This window comes from Pelophylax lessonae, assembly GCF_965119305.1.
Source record: "Pelophylax lessonae genome assembly, chromosome: 8".
Taxonomy (NCBI): Eukaryota; Metazoa; Chordata; class Amphibia; order Anura; family Ranidae; genus Pelophylax; species Pelophylax lessonae.
Genome location: NC_138775.1, coordinates 217,746,291 through 217,759,227, shown reverse-complemented (window position 1 = coordinate 217,759,227; position 12,937 = coordinate 217,746,291). Strand labels below are relative to the sequence as shown.

The window sequence follows — 12,937 nt, the reverse complement described above, 5'->3', positions numbered from 1 at the left end:
CCATGCTTGCAGTCTCTGACCGTCTCTTGTACCATATATGCAGTCTCTGACCATCTCTTGTGCCATGTATGCAGTCTCTGATCATCTCTTGTGCCATGCTTGCAGTCTCTGACCATCGTTTGGGCCATGCTTGCAGTCTCTGACCGTTTCTTGTGCCATGGCAGCAATCTCTGACCGTATCTTGTGCCATGTCTGCAGTCTCTGACCGTCTCTTGTGCTATGTATGCAGTCCCTGATCATCCCTTGCGCCATGTATCCAGTCTCTGATCATCTCTTGTGCCATGTACGCAGTCTCAGACCATCTCTTTTGCCATGTATGCAGTCTCTGATCATCTCTTGTGCCATGTCCGCAGTCTCTGACAATCTCTTTTGCCATGTATGCAATCTCTGATCATCCCTTGCACCATGTACTTAGTCTCTGACCATCTCTTGACCAGTCTCTAAACGTCTCTTGTGCCATGTATGCAGTCTCTAATTGACTCTTGTGCCATGTCTGCAGTCTCTGACCATCTCTTGTGCAATGTATGCAGTCCCTGATCATCCCTTGCGCCATGTATTCAGTCTCTGACCATCTCTTGTGCCATTTATGCAGTCTCTGACAATCTCTTGTGCCATGTATGTAGTCTCTTACAATCACTTGTGCCATGTATGCAGTCTCTGATCGTCACTTGTGCCATGTATGCAGTCCCTGATCATCCCTTGTGCCATGTAGGCAGTCTCTCACAATCTCTTGTGCCATGTATGTAGTCTCTTCAATCTCTTGTGCCATGTATGCAGTCTCTGAAATCTCTTGTGCCATGTATGGAGTCTCTGACCATCTCTTGTTCCATGTCTGCAGTCTCTGCGGACTGTAATGTACGGGGGAGCTCTATGGACTCTTGTGAAAGGAGGAGGCTGTGGTGACCAGAGACTCCCTTACATCAGAGTTTCCCTTTACACCAGAGTCTGCAGCATCGCCTCTTACATCAGAGTTCTCTTTTACATCAGGGTCCACAATGTTCCCTTTTACGTCAGGGTCCACAGAGGTCCCATTTACACTGTAAAGGAAAACCCTGTGTTGGGTTATATTAACCTGACCTTTATATAAATGGAGAAATATGTTTTTTATATTTAAACACATTGCTAATCTCGCTAATTACATGTGCAATTAGCACGGTATATAGCTTAAATATTGATATTTGCACTGAATTCTGCCATTTTATGTACTTTTTTGAAGTGTCTGGAAAAAATGTGGCCTGGGAAAGAATGTAATGCAATGCGATCTACTGTACACTGCATTACATTCATGACTGAATGTATGATAACATTGATGATGTAACATCATCAGGCAAATAAAGTGTATGCCATATGGGGGTGGGGGTTTACATTGTGGAGGGGAGGGGGTGGCAGGAAGATAACTGATGGGGGGGGGGGCACCAAAATGCACCTTCGCCTAAGTAGACAAAAGTCCTTGCATCAGCCCTGTCTCTACTCAGACAATGGAATTGTAAACTGAGTTTTGTTTAATCCTGACTACAAGGCTTGTCAAATACTGTATATCGCACTCAATCTCAGTCAGCTTGTACCACTCCTGCCACTAGACACCCACTTACTCAAGTACCTCCCTCTCCATTACCCATAGCAACCACAGTCGCCGCCAAGTTTTATATAGAGTAAGTACACCACATAACCAAAATGAGTCAGTAATAAATTTGTAGTAGACATATGCATGCAATTATGCAATAGGTACAAATATCCAAGTTTGTCATATCACATTAAGCATAATACAGCAAAATGTTTTGCTCCGCTGTTGAATCACAGCAACAAAAATACATGCTTGCATATAGGTACAGTGAACTACACTTAAAACGTGTAAGGACTAAGGTTCAGAGATACATACAGGAGTTAAGTACCCAGAATAAGGTAATGAAAAGGATTGCTGAGCCAGATAGGAGGATCTTAAGAAAGGGGGTTTCTTAAATCCCAGAAACTTTGGTTTTTCCTCCTCCTCTCCCTTTTCAACAGGGTCTGGCTCAGCTGTTTTTGCATGTATGTTTGTACATGCAAAAGTTCTACATGCTACAGTGTGTGGATGATCCTATGCATTACAGTCAGTGGTGCATCTGTAGCTGGGAGGAGGAGACATCCACCCATTGCAGCTGAAGCTCCATCTTGGGATCCTGGATGCCTCCTGCAGATGCAAATGCACCAAAGAATATAATGCATGAGAAAATCCACACACTGTGAGTTACCAATTATTGTGTGCTGTGTCCAACTCTCCACCTTGCTGCACTTACAGTAGATTGGCACCCCCTTGCTGTCTCTCTGAGCTATTGCAGGTGTAATAGTGACAGTTTCTTTGGTGTCCTCCCCAGCTGGGAATCCTTTTGAGAACCATGATAAGCTTAACCACTTCCATACAGACCAGTTACACCCCCTTTCTGTCCAGACCAATTTTCAGCTTTCAGTGCTCTCACAATTTGAATGATAATTACTCAGTCATGCAATGCTGTACCCAATCACATGTTATGTCATTTTTTTCACACAGATAGAGCTTTCTTTTGGTAGTATTTAATCACCACTGGGTTTCTTATTTTTTGCGATATAAGTGAAAAAGTGCAAAATTTTGGAAAAAAAAATATTTTTTCGTTTCTATTATAACATTTTGCAAATAAGTAATTTATTTTCATAAATTTGGGCCAAAATTTATACTACTACATATCTTTGGTAAAAATAACCCAAATTAGTGGTTATTATTTAGTCTGTGTGAAAGTTATAGAGTCTACAAGCTATGGTGCCAATCATTGAAAATTGATCACACCTGATGTACCTATGGCCTATCTCATTTCTTGAGGCCCTGAAATGTCAGGACAGTACAAATACCCCCCAAATGACCCCTTTTTGGAAAGTAGACAGTCCAGGATATTTAGTATGAGGCATGGCGAGTTTTTTGAAGTTGTAATTTTTTCCCACAATTCTTGGGAAAATTAAGAAATCATTTTTTTTTTTTACACAAAATTGTCATAATAACAAGTTATTTCTCACACAAAGTATATGCATACTTGCAATTACACCCCAAAATACATTCTGCTACTCCTCCTGAGTATGGCAATGCCACGTATGAGACTTTTACACAGCCTGGCCACATACAGAGGCCCAACATGCTTGGAGCACCGTCAGGTGTTCTAGGAGCATAAATTACACATATAATTTCCTAGCGACTTTTCACACTTTTGAAGGCCCTGGAGCACCAGGACAATGGAATTACACACAAAATGACCCCATTTTGGAAAGCAAACACCCCAACGTATATTCTATAAAGCATGATGAGTTTTTTGAACATATCATTTTTTCCACAAGTTTTTTGGAAAATGTGGAAAGAAAATGAAAACATATTTTTTTTACACAAAGTTGTCAATTTATAAGATATTTCTAACACATAGCATGTGTATAGAAAAAATTACACCCCAAAATACATTCTGCTACTCCTCCTGAGTATGGCGATACCACATATGTGGGACTTTGTCACAGCCTGGCCAAATACAGAGGCCCAACATGCAAGGAGCACCGTCAGGTGTTCTAGGAGCATAAATTACACATATAATTCCCTAACGATCTATCACACTTTTGAAGGCCCTGGAGCACCAGGACAAGGGAATTACCCACAAAATGACCCCATTTTGGAAAGCAAACACCCCAATGTATATTCTATGAGGAATGGGCTGCAGATAGGTACTCAGGTACTCTGATGAGCTGCAGATAGATACTCAGGTACTCTGATGGGCTGCAGACAGGTACTCGGTTATTCTGATGGGCTAGAGACAGGTACTCGGGTACTCTGGGCTGGAGACAGGTACTCGGGTACTCTGGGCTGGAGACAGGTACTTGGGTACTCTGATGGTCTTCAGAGAGGTACTCGATTACTATGATGGGCTGCAGAGAGGTATTCGGGTACTCTGATGGGCTGGAGGCAGGTACGCAGATACTTTGATGGGCAGGAGACAGGTACTCAGGTACACTTTTGGGTTGTAGACAAGTACTCATGTATTCTGATGGGCTGCAGATAGGTACTCTGAAGGGTTGGAGACAGGTACTCAGGTACTCTGATGGGCTGGTGAAAGGTACTATGGTACCCTGATAACAGGTGCTTTGGTACTCAGATGGGCTGGTGACAGGTACTTGGGTACACTGATGACATGTTCTCGGCACTCTGATGGGCTGCAGAGAGGTACTTGGGTACTCTGATGGGCTGCAGAGAGGTACTTGGGTACTCTGATGGGCTGCAGAGAGGTAATTGGGTTCTCTGATGGGGTGGAGACAGGTACTCAGGTACTCTGATGGGATACAGAGAGGTACTTGGGTACTCTGATGGGCTGGTGACAGGTACTCAGGTACTCCAATGACAGGTACTCCGATGACAGGTACTCGGGTACTCCAGTGACAGGTACTCCGATACTCTGATGACAGGTACTCTGGTACTCTGATGACAGGTACTGGGGTACTCCGATGACAAGTACTCGGGTACTCTGATGACATGTACTCGGGTACTCTGATGAGAGGTACTCAGGTACTCCGATGGCAGGTAATCGGGTACTCTGATGACAGGCACTTGGTTACTCTGATGACAGGTACTCGGAGTACCCAATTACCTGTCATCAGAGTACCCAAGTACTTGTCATCAGAGTACCTGTCATCAGAGTACCCGAGTACCTGTCACCAGCCCATCAGAGTACCCGAGTACCTGTCACCAGTCCATCAGAGTACCCGAGTACCTGTCATCAGTGTACCTGATGTGTTGGTGACAGGTACTTGGGTACTCTGATGGGCTGGTGACAGGTAATTTGATGGGCTAGTGACAGGTACTTTGATGGGTTTGTGACAGGTACTCTTTATTGGGGGGGATCAGTGTGATTTACTGTGCACTGTGATCGGTAACCAGCTGTTACCGCAGAGTGACACTCTCCATCCCTGATCGCCGCTCTGCGTGCCCCCAGGAGGAGATGTTCCTGCCGGCGTCATTTGACTATGGCCCGGTATGGAACTGGTTAATTTGTTATGTGGGTTCCTTTAATAAATGTTTATACACTCACTACACTTAGTCTGTGGACTTTTTTTTTTTTTTTTGTCTGTTTACCACTTTATCAATTCTCTGTCCAGCTGGATTCTGCTAACTCTGTTCCTAATGTGCAGCTGGATTCCATTGACTCTATTTGTGCTGCCCAGCTGGATGCTAGTGCAAAGATTGAACTTCCACCTGCTGATGGATCTGAGCAACTTCTGAGTTTTCATTATTGCCATATACCTTGCATGGGTTGCCTCTTTGATCTGAGATTCTCTATTTAGTTGCCTTGTTTAAGTCCCTCTTGCAGTATGTTGCTCCTGTGGTGCCAAAGCCTGGTGGTCCAGAGATACCCTCCTTAACCAGTAACTGCATTTGCCTTCATGTTCCTAGTGGTAGTGTTAGTAGCGGTGAGCTCCTGGGGAGTGGCAGAGTACTATTCATGCCTCAACATGACCCAGATGCACTTACCATGATTCCAGGTGCACTAGGGGACCAGGATCAGGTAACTTTTGCCTTGGAAAGACCTAGGTGGACATGTAAAGAACAAGTCTTGGGAGCCAGACAAGCTATGCAATTAAAAGAGGACACTCCAATGTTAGAGTTCCAGTGTTGTCAAATGCCCCCTTGCTTAAGTTTGCAGATAACCCATGGTACCCCAGAGTTGCTATACCTGCTGTGTTGAGGGACTTAAAGTATACATTTTTGTACCTCCCTGAGAATAAAGCCAACAGGACACCCAGACAGTTGCCAAACTTCAGCATTGCTGTACCCAATCAGTTGTCAGACCCTGGCGGAAGAACATCTAGCCTGGTATTTGATCCTGGCAGCAGGGCATCTTGCTGGCAATCTGGTACTTCTTTGGCCTATGAGAAACTTCCCCTTTGGACTTTTTCGGCAGGTTGATATCTCTTATGGACTTGTATAACTAAGGCTGGTTGGGGTGTCCGGAGGTCGCATTGTAGAGGGGGGAACTGTCAGTACTGTCCACCAGCAGGTGTCTCTCAGCAACCAGCAGTTCCTAGCAGTCATCACTGTGCTTTATGCTGGGAGGGTATTTAGTCCCTCCTCTGGTACTCCATCTTGCCTTTATGTTCTGCCTGTGTGCCCTTGATTTGTGTGCTTTATAACCTCTTACTCTGTCTCTGATCCTGATTATTTGCCCGCCTGCATAAACTTGCTACTGTGTACCCTCTTTCTGTCCTGACTTGTTCCTTGCTTCTTTGGCTTGATCTTTAGCGTATGACCCTGGCTCTGATACTGATGACATCACTTTAGTCTTACCTTGCCATTTGTATATAATTAGTTAGTTAGCTTAGTTAATGGCCACTGCCCCCACCTATAACTGGCCTTCACAGCAAGGAACACATGGAAGGGCAACGCATGTAAAACAAAACCAAAGAAAAAATCCCTGCTCAACTCGCCAGCCAGCCTGCTACCAACCAAATTAACCTGTCTAACAGTTTACATTAAAAACAGGGTTTTAGTTAACACACATTTGCAAATACATGCGTAAGCTGCGGAGGCCGCGACAAGGCACCCCAAAATTATCCGCAGTCCTTACTCTATACATTTTTGAGAGCCTCTATAGTAGAAACACATTCATTATAATGGATAGACAGAAGGCAGGTGAGCCTGGAAGGAGCCCAGCTCTCATTAAAGGCACAGAGGTGCACTGGACACCGAGCATATAGCACAATGGCAGCAAAAGGTGTCCAGTGCATTCCCTCAACAGCATTCTAAAATTACAAACAAAGAGCCACTGCCTCCACCTATAACCAGCCTTCACAGCAAGGAGCACATGAAAGGGGAATGCATGTAAAACAAAACCAAAGAAAAATTCCCAACTCAACTCGCCAGCCAGCCTGCTACCAATAAAATAGCCTCTAACCTCTAACAGTTTGCATAAAAAACAAGGGTTTAGTAAGCACAAATTTGCAAATACAAGCTTACCCTGCTAAGAATGGCGAGATGCATTGCTGATCATGGCTATGTAAAGACTTCAGGGTAGTATGATGTCGCTAAAAACTATCCATATAGCTTTCTAAGATATGCACTATATAGTATTTAATAGAGTACTTACTCTGGAAACCTCTGTTGATGTTTACTAGAGATGGGCCGAACGACCCCCTCTTTGGTTCGCCGCAGAACTTTTAAACATCGCAAAAGTTCAGAACCGCAAAAATGAACCCTATTAAAGTCTATGGAAACAAACTGGAAAAATTAAGTGCCCATTTTAAAGGCTTACATGCAGATGTTTGGCCATACAATGGTTACAGGGGTCTGGGTACTGCCCTGGGGGACATGTATCAATAAAAAAAAAGTTTAAAAAAAACATAATTTTTAAATGTGCAGTGATTTACTGATGCCTAAAGTAAAACCATAAAAATGAGAAAAAAAAATTGAAAAATTCCTTTAAATATAGTGCTTTAGTCTGCCTGTGGCACATACGTACTGTATATAGAACCTGCTGCAGCAATAATGACATTTATAAAGCCAAAAAAAAAGATATTTTCTCTGCAAGCTTTCTATTTTTTTTTTAAACAATGGCTTGGGGAGCCAGTCTGTGTGATGAGGCCACAATTTAGTGCACTCAGAACAAGAATAGAGATTTTTTTTGGTAAATTCTGTTAATTGTTTGACAGACTTTAGCTAGAAGTAACAGGTGCAGAAAAATTAGGCTTTGGGTGTTGGTGGTGCCTTCACACCGTAACCCTATAGAGGTACTGTTGATGAATTAAGTAATGCCTGTGCATCATCAAGGGGCAAGTGGCTAAAGCTGTGTTCAAATAACTCAACTGACTCCTGCATGCCGGATGCTGGGGCTATGGCAGGAGTAGCTGTGGAAAAGAGGCAGAATGAGCCACTCAGGTAGCTGCGTTGGACTGCTCAATAGTCTTTGCTTGGGTGATGGAGGATGAGGAGGATGGTTTAGTAAGCCAGTCCACCAACTCCTCAGCATGCTGTGGCTGGATAGCACGGGCAACATCACTAAACAGAGGGAATGATGTCCTGCCTGAGGATGAACCATATTCACATTTGCCTGTTGACACATCTGCTGCTGGCCCCCTCACAGTGCCATGCGAACATCTGCCTCTTATTGTTGGCCTCCCAGACATGATGGAGGGGGGGGCTTATTAACAAAATGTAATAAAGATATGGAAATGTGTATGTGGATGCACTTTAATTAATGGAAAGTGGTGTTTGGTGCATTTTAACTTACTTAGTTAGGTACTTACTACACAGACACACTCCACTGACACACTACAATATACTGAAGTAAAACTGCACTGATGCACTGCAATATACTGTGGAAAACGTGTACTAGCGCTCTAAAATATACTGCCTCAAACGTTTACTAACATACTGCAATTTACTGTGTTAAATGTGCACCTACGCACTGAAATATACTGCGTTAAATGTGCAATAACGCACTGAAATATACTGCGGTAAACGCGCAATAATGCTCTAAAATACACTGCGTTAAACGCGCGCTAATGCGCTGTAATGTACTGCTTTAAACGTGCACTAATGCACTGAACTATACTGCAGGAAACCTGCCCTGACAAAATAAACTGACCCTAAATTAAAAATGAACGGTCACACTATACCACACTGCACTGTCACTAAATTCACACTAAACTGATACTCTACACTCACAATATAATCACAATAGCACACTATAGCAAACTAACTTGCTAGTAGCACTAAACAGAGCCCTGTTCTATCTCTGTCCATGCCAATATCACACTGCAAATGTCCACTATGAGAAGAGATTGTAGTGTGGGGTGGGAGTAAGAGCAATGAACCACGATTGGATAGAGTCATCATGACAGTGCCCAATCATGGCTCTGACAATGCTATGTGCCCTGATTAGGCAAAGCTTTCATTGCTTCAGCCAATCGGGGCTTATAATGCACTGTGCGGGGGCGCAGTGCATTGTTATCATTCGGCGGAACGAGCAAAGGTCGAACGCCCTGACAATTCGGATGGTTGCCAAATGGGTGAACAACCAATGTTAAACCCAAACTCATGTTCGGGCCAAACCATTTGCCCAACTCCAGTGATTACCTTATAGTAAGGCCCAAATACATTTTCCCCATCAAATATAGAAATTAGGTTTGGTTGAATCACAAAGAAAGTGCCAAGACAAATGGTTTAGTCTGGTATATAAAATTCTTACCCCTTATTAAAATTATCAGAACATTAAAATAAAAATAGTAAAAAGGCAATGATGTGCAGAAAGATGAGATAGTAGGAAACAGAATTAAAACAAAAATGTCACGTCTTCAATGTTTACATTTAGTCTTGGCAAGCACTGCTTGTTTTCTTAACTGCTGCCAACAAATCTGATTGGATGTTTTATCATCGTGGATGTTTTTTTATGTCTAGGACACGTGCCAGTGTGTGTGGCACTATGTCACGTGTTTTATGATGTCACTGACTTTAACAAGTATAAAAGAGGAGCTGAGATGTACAGGCAACCACCCACTGAGTTGAAATCAACAATCAGTACAATGAAGGTCATCCTGCTTTTTGCACTGTTCGGTCTGAGCTTCTGTCAGGGTAAGCACTATTAATCATTAAATAAGATTTGTATTATATTGCTAGAAAAATGTGGACACATTTTAAAGTGTCTTATGGTAGTATTAAACTAGGTATGTGTTTTACCTTCACATTCTAGATGGTGTCTGTCCAGTAAAGACTGTTTCTAACCCAAACGCTCCTAATTGTCTGATACTAGCAATAAAGGTAAAGTGGTAATTAACCTAAAAATATACAATTGTTTTAGTTATTTTTATTTGCTGAATTTGTCATTAAGACAAGGTAGAGCCAACTCATTTTAATTTAGTTCAATAGGAATCTGGATAATGCATTGTATGGGTAAGTGGCTTCAATTATACTTTTAGTGTTTTCATAGTGTAAATCATAGTGTAAATCATACATCACACATAGTGTATGGATGTCCAACCTTTTGGCTTCTCTGGGCCACATTGAGTGTAGAGAAATTTTCTCGGGCGGCATATATAATATATACTATAGTTAAGGTATATAAGTACTAAAATGCTGCCGTGCCCTTCCCGCGCCGCTGCACCCTCCGCACTAATTTAACGGCACTAGAGGATGATCAAATGAAATAGAATCAGTATACAGAGGTTTACTTCTTCTGAGACATATTGAAGAAACACTATAACCACCATGACCACTTCAGTGATTTGAAGGGGTCAGAAACACTGCACATGCTTGGATATTTACAGTTATGTGCTGGGGGCTAGTTGCATCCCTAGCACATATGACTTAGGCAGCCAGAAAATGTCATGTCCTTATTCATACATGTAGGAACAAGGACATGACATATTATTACAAAACAGAACTAGTTATTAAAAAACATATTGCAACAATTTACACAACACTAATGAACATACCTTTTCTACTTATCTTGCAGACTGCTGGCAGTTACTGCTGGCGGGTACTGTTGGTGCGGTTACTGCTGGCGGTTACTGCTGTCGGGTACTGCTGGTCATGATGTCAGGTACTGCTGGAGGAAGCAGCGGCTGCAGTAGAGAGCAGAGCCGCTGCTTCCTGTATGGCTCCTGCCACAGGTGGAGTGCATTTCATATCACTCCGCCTGTGACAGAGATGGAACTATACAGGAAGCAGCGGCTCTGTCACTGACTGCAGACATCCTAAGTCTCCCGTGGCAGCCGGGAGATCGCACGAAACTTGCAGCCTAGTGCATGCCCATCCAATGCGACCTAAACAGTGCCCATCCAATGCACCTTCACCAATGTGTGCCCATCCAATGCAGCCTGATCTGTGCCCATCCAATGCAGCCTCACCAGTGCATGCCTATCCAATGCAGCCTCACTAGTGCATGCCCATCCAATGCAGCTTCATCAGTGCATGCCCATTCAATGCAGCCTGATCAGTGCCCATCCAATGCAGCCTCACAAGTGAATGCTCACCCAATGCAGCCGGATCAGTGCCCATCCAATGCAGCCTCACCAGTGCATGCCCATCCAATGCAGCCTCACCAGTGTGTGCCTATCCAATGCAGTTTGCAATGAAGAGAGAGGAGAGCCGCTGGATTACACAAAGCGGGGATCTACGGCTTACCAGGCGACTGCTGTCATACGAAGTCCTGCCTCCTGAATCGGCTACTATGATAGACTTTACCAATGTACTGTCTATCATAGGAGACGGTCCAGGAGGCGGAGCTTCGTATGACAGCGGCCACCGGGTAAGCTCTGTTTTTAATCCGGCGGGCCCCCCCCCTCCGAGGCAGCCTCTGCCTACAATTAGTTGGAAGCTGCTGTGGCCATGCCCCCGACTTCCTTCCTCCCCAGCAAAAAATAAATAAATGTTAGGGGGCAGTGGGCCGTTTTGCCTGCGGTTCCGGGCTGCAGGTTGGACATGCCTGCTTTAGTGTTTAGTAAACACTTAATCATACTGTTATGTCACCCCTAATTTTCTTTTAATATTGGAATGTAGAATGGATTATGGAGCCCAGTTATACCATGGTATAGAACTATTCTTGGTTACACCTGCATTTTACTTGATTTTGTTAAACAATCTTACATCTTGTATTACATTTTTGTCATCTACAGATATATCGTATCTACAGTATCTCATAAAGGTGAGTATACCCCCTCACATTTGTTAAATATTTTATTATATCTTTTCATGTGACAACACTGAAGAAATGACACTTTGCTACAATGTAAAGTAGTGAGTTTACAGCTTGTATAACAGTGTAAATTTGCTGTCACCTCAAAATACCTCAACACACAGCCATTAATGTCTAAACTTCTGGCAACAAAAGTGAGTACACCCCTAAGTGAAAATGTACAAATTGGGCCCAATTAGACATTTTCCCTCCCTGGTGCCATGTGGCTCGTTAGTGTTTACAAGATTGCAGGTGTTACATTTGGTGTTATCGCTCTCACTCTCTCACACTGGTCCCTGGAAGTTCAACATGGCACCTCATGGGAAAGAACTCTCTGAGGATCTGAAAAAAAGAATTGTTGCTCTGCATAAATTTGGCCTAGGTTATAAGAAGATTGGCAAGACCCTGAAACTGAGCTGCAGCACGGTGGCCAAGACCATACAGTGGTTTAACAGGACAGGTTCCACTCACAACAGGCCTCGCCATGGTCAACCAAAGAAGTGCACGTACTCAGCATCATATCCCCGAGGTTGTCTTTGGGAAATAGACGTATAATTGCTGCCAGCATTGCTGCAGAGGTTAAAGGGGTGGGGGGTCAGCCTGTCAGTGCTCAGACCATACGCTGCACACTGCATCAAATTGTCTGCATGGCTGTCATCCCAGAAGGAAGTCTCTTCTAAAGATGATGCACAAGAAAGCCTGCAAACAGTTTGCTGAAGACAAGCAGACTAAGGACATGGATTACTGGAACCATGTCCTGTGGTCTGATGAGACCAAGATAAACTTATTTTGTTCAGATGGTGTAAAACGTGTGTGGCGGTAAACAGGTGAGGGGTACAAAGTCAAGTGTGTCTTGCCTACAGTCAAGCATGGTGGTGGAAGTGTCATGGGCTGGGGCTGAATGAGTGCTGCCGGCACAGGGGAGCTACAGTTCATTGAGGGAACCGTGAATGCCAATATGAACTGTGACATACAGAGGCAGAGCATGATCCCCTCCCTTCAGAGACTGGGCCACAGGGCAGTATTCCAATATGATAATGACCCCAAATACACCTCCAAGACAACCACTGCCTTGCTAAAGAAGCTGAGAGCAAAGGTAATGGACTGGCCAAGCATGTCTCTATACTTAAACCCTATTGAGCATCTGTGGGGCATCCTCAAACAGAAGGAAGAGGAGCGCAAGTTCTCTGACATCCACTGGCTCCACGATGTCGTCATGGAGGAGTGGAAGA

At 43.7% G+C, this 12,937-nt stretch overlaps 1 protein-coding gene and 2 long non-coding RNA genes across 3 annotated transcripts in view; 2 read left to right on the top strand and 1 right to left on the bottom strand.

Annotated features, from left to right (window-relative positions):
• LOC309562231 (uncharacterized protein) overlaps positions 1–12,937 on the top strand; it is a gene marked incomplete at its 3' end in the record, with an annotated part of 1,785,816 nt that overhangs the window by 1,285,860 nt on the left and 487,019 nt on the right. The window lies entirely within an intron of this gene.
• The window catches only part of LOC309561597, a 971,235-nt gene that overhangs the window by 658,421 nt on the left and 299,877 nt on the right, over positions 1–12,937 (bottom strand). The gene's annotated exons all lie outside the window — the stretch shown is intronic.
• The window catches only part of LOC309561596, a 249,865-nt gene continuing 246,677 nt past the window's right edge, over positions 9,750–12,937 (top strand). Inside the window, exon 1 of the long non-coding RNA XR_014225584.1 lies at positions 9,750–9,790. This is a non-coding gene — a long non-coding RNA (uncharacterized lncRNA). The remainder of the gene's footprint in view (positions 9,791–12,937) is intronic.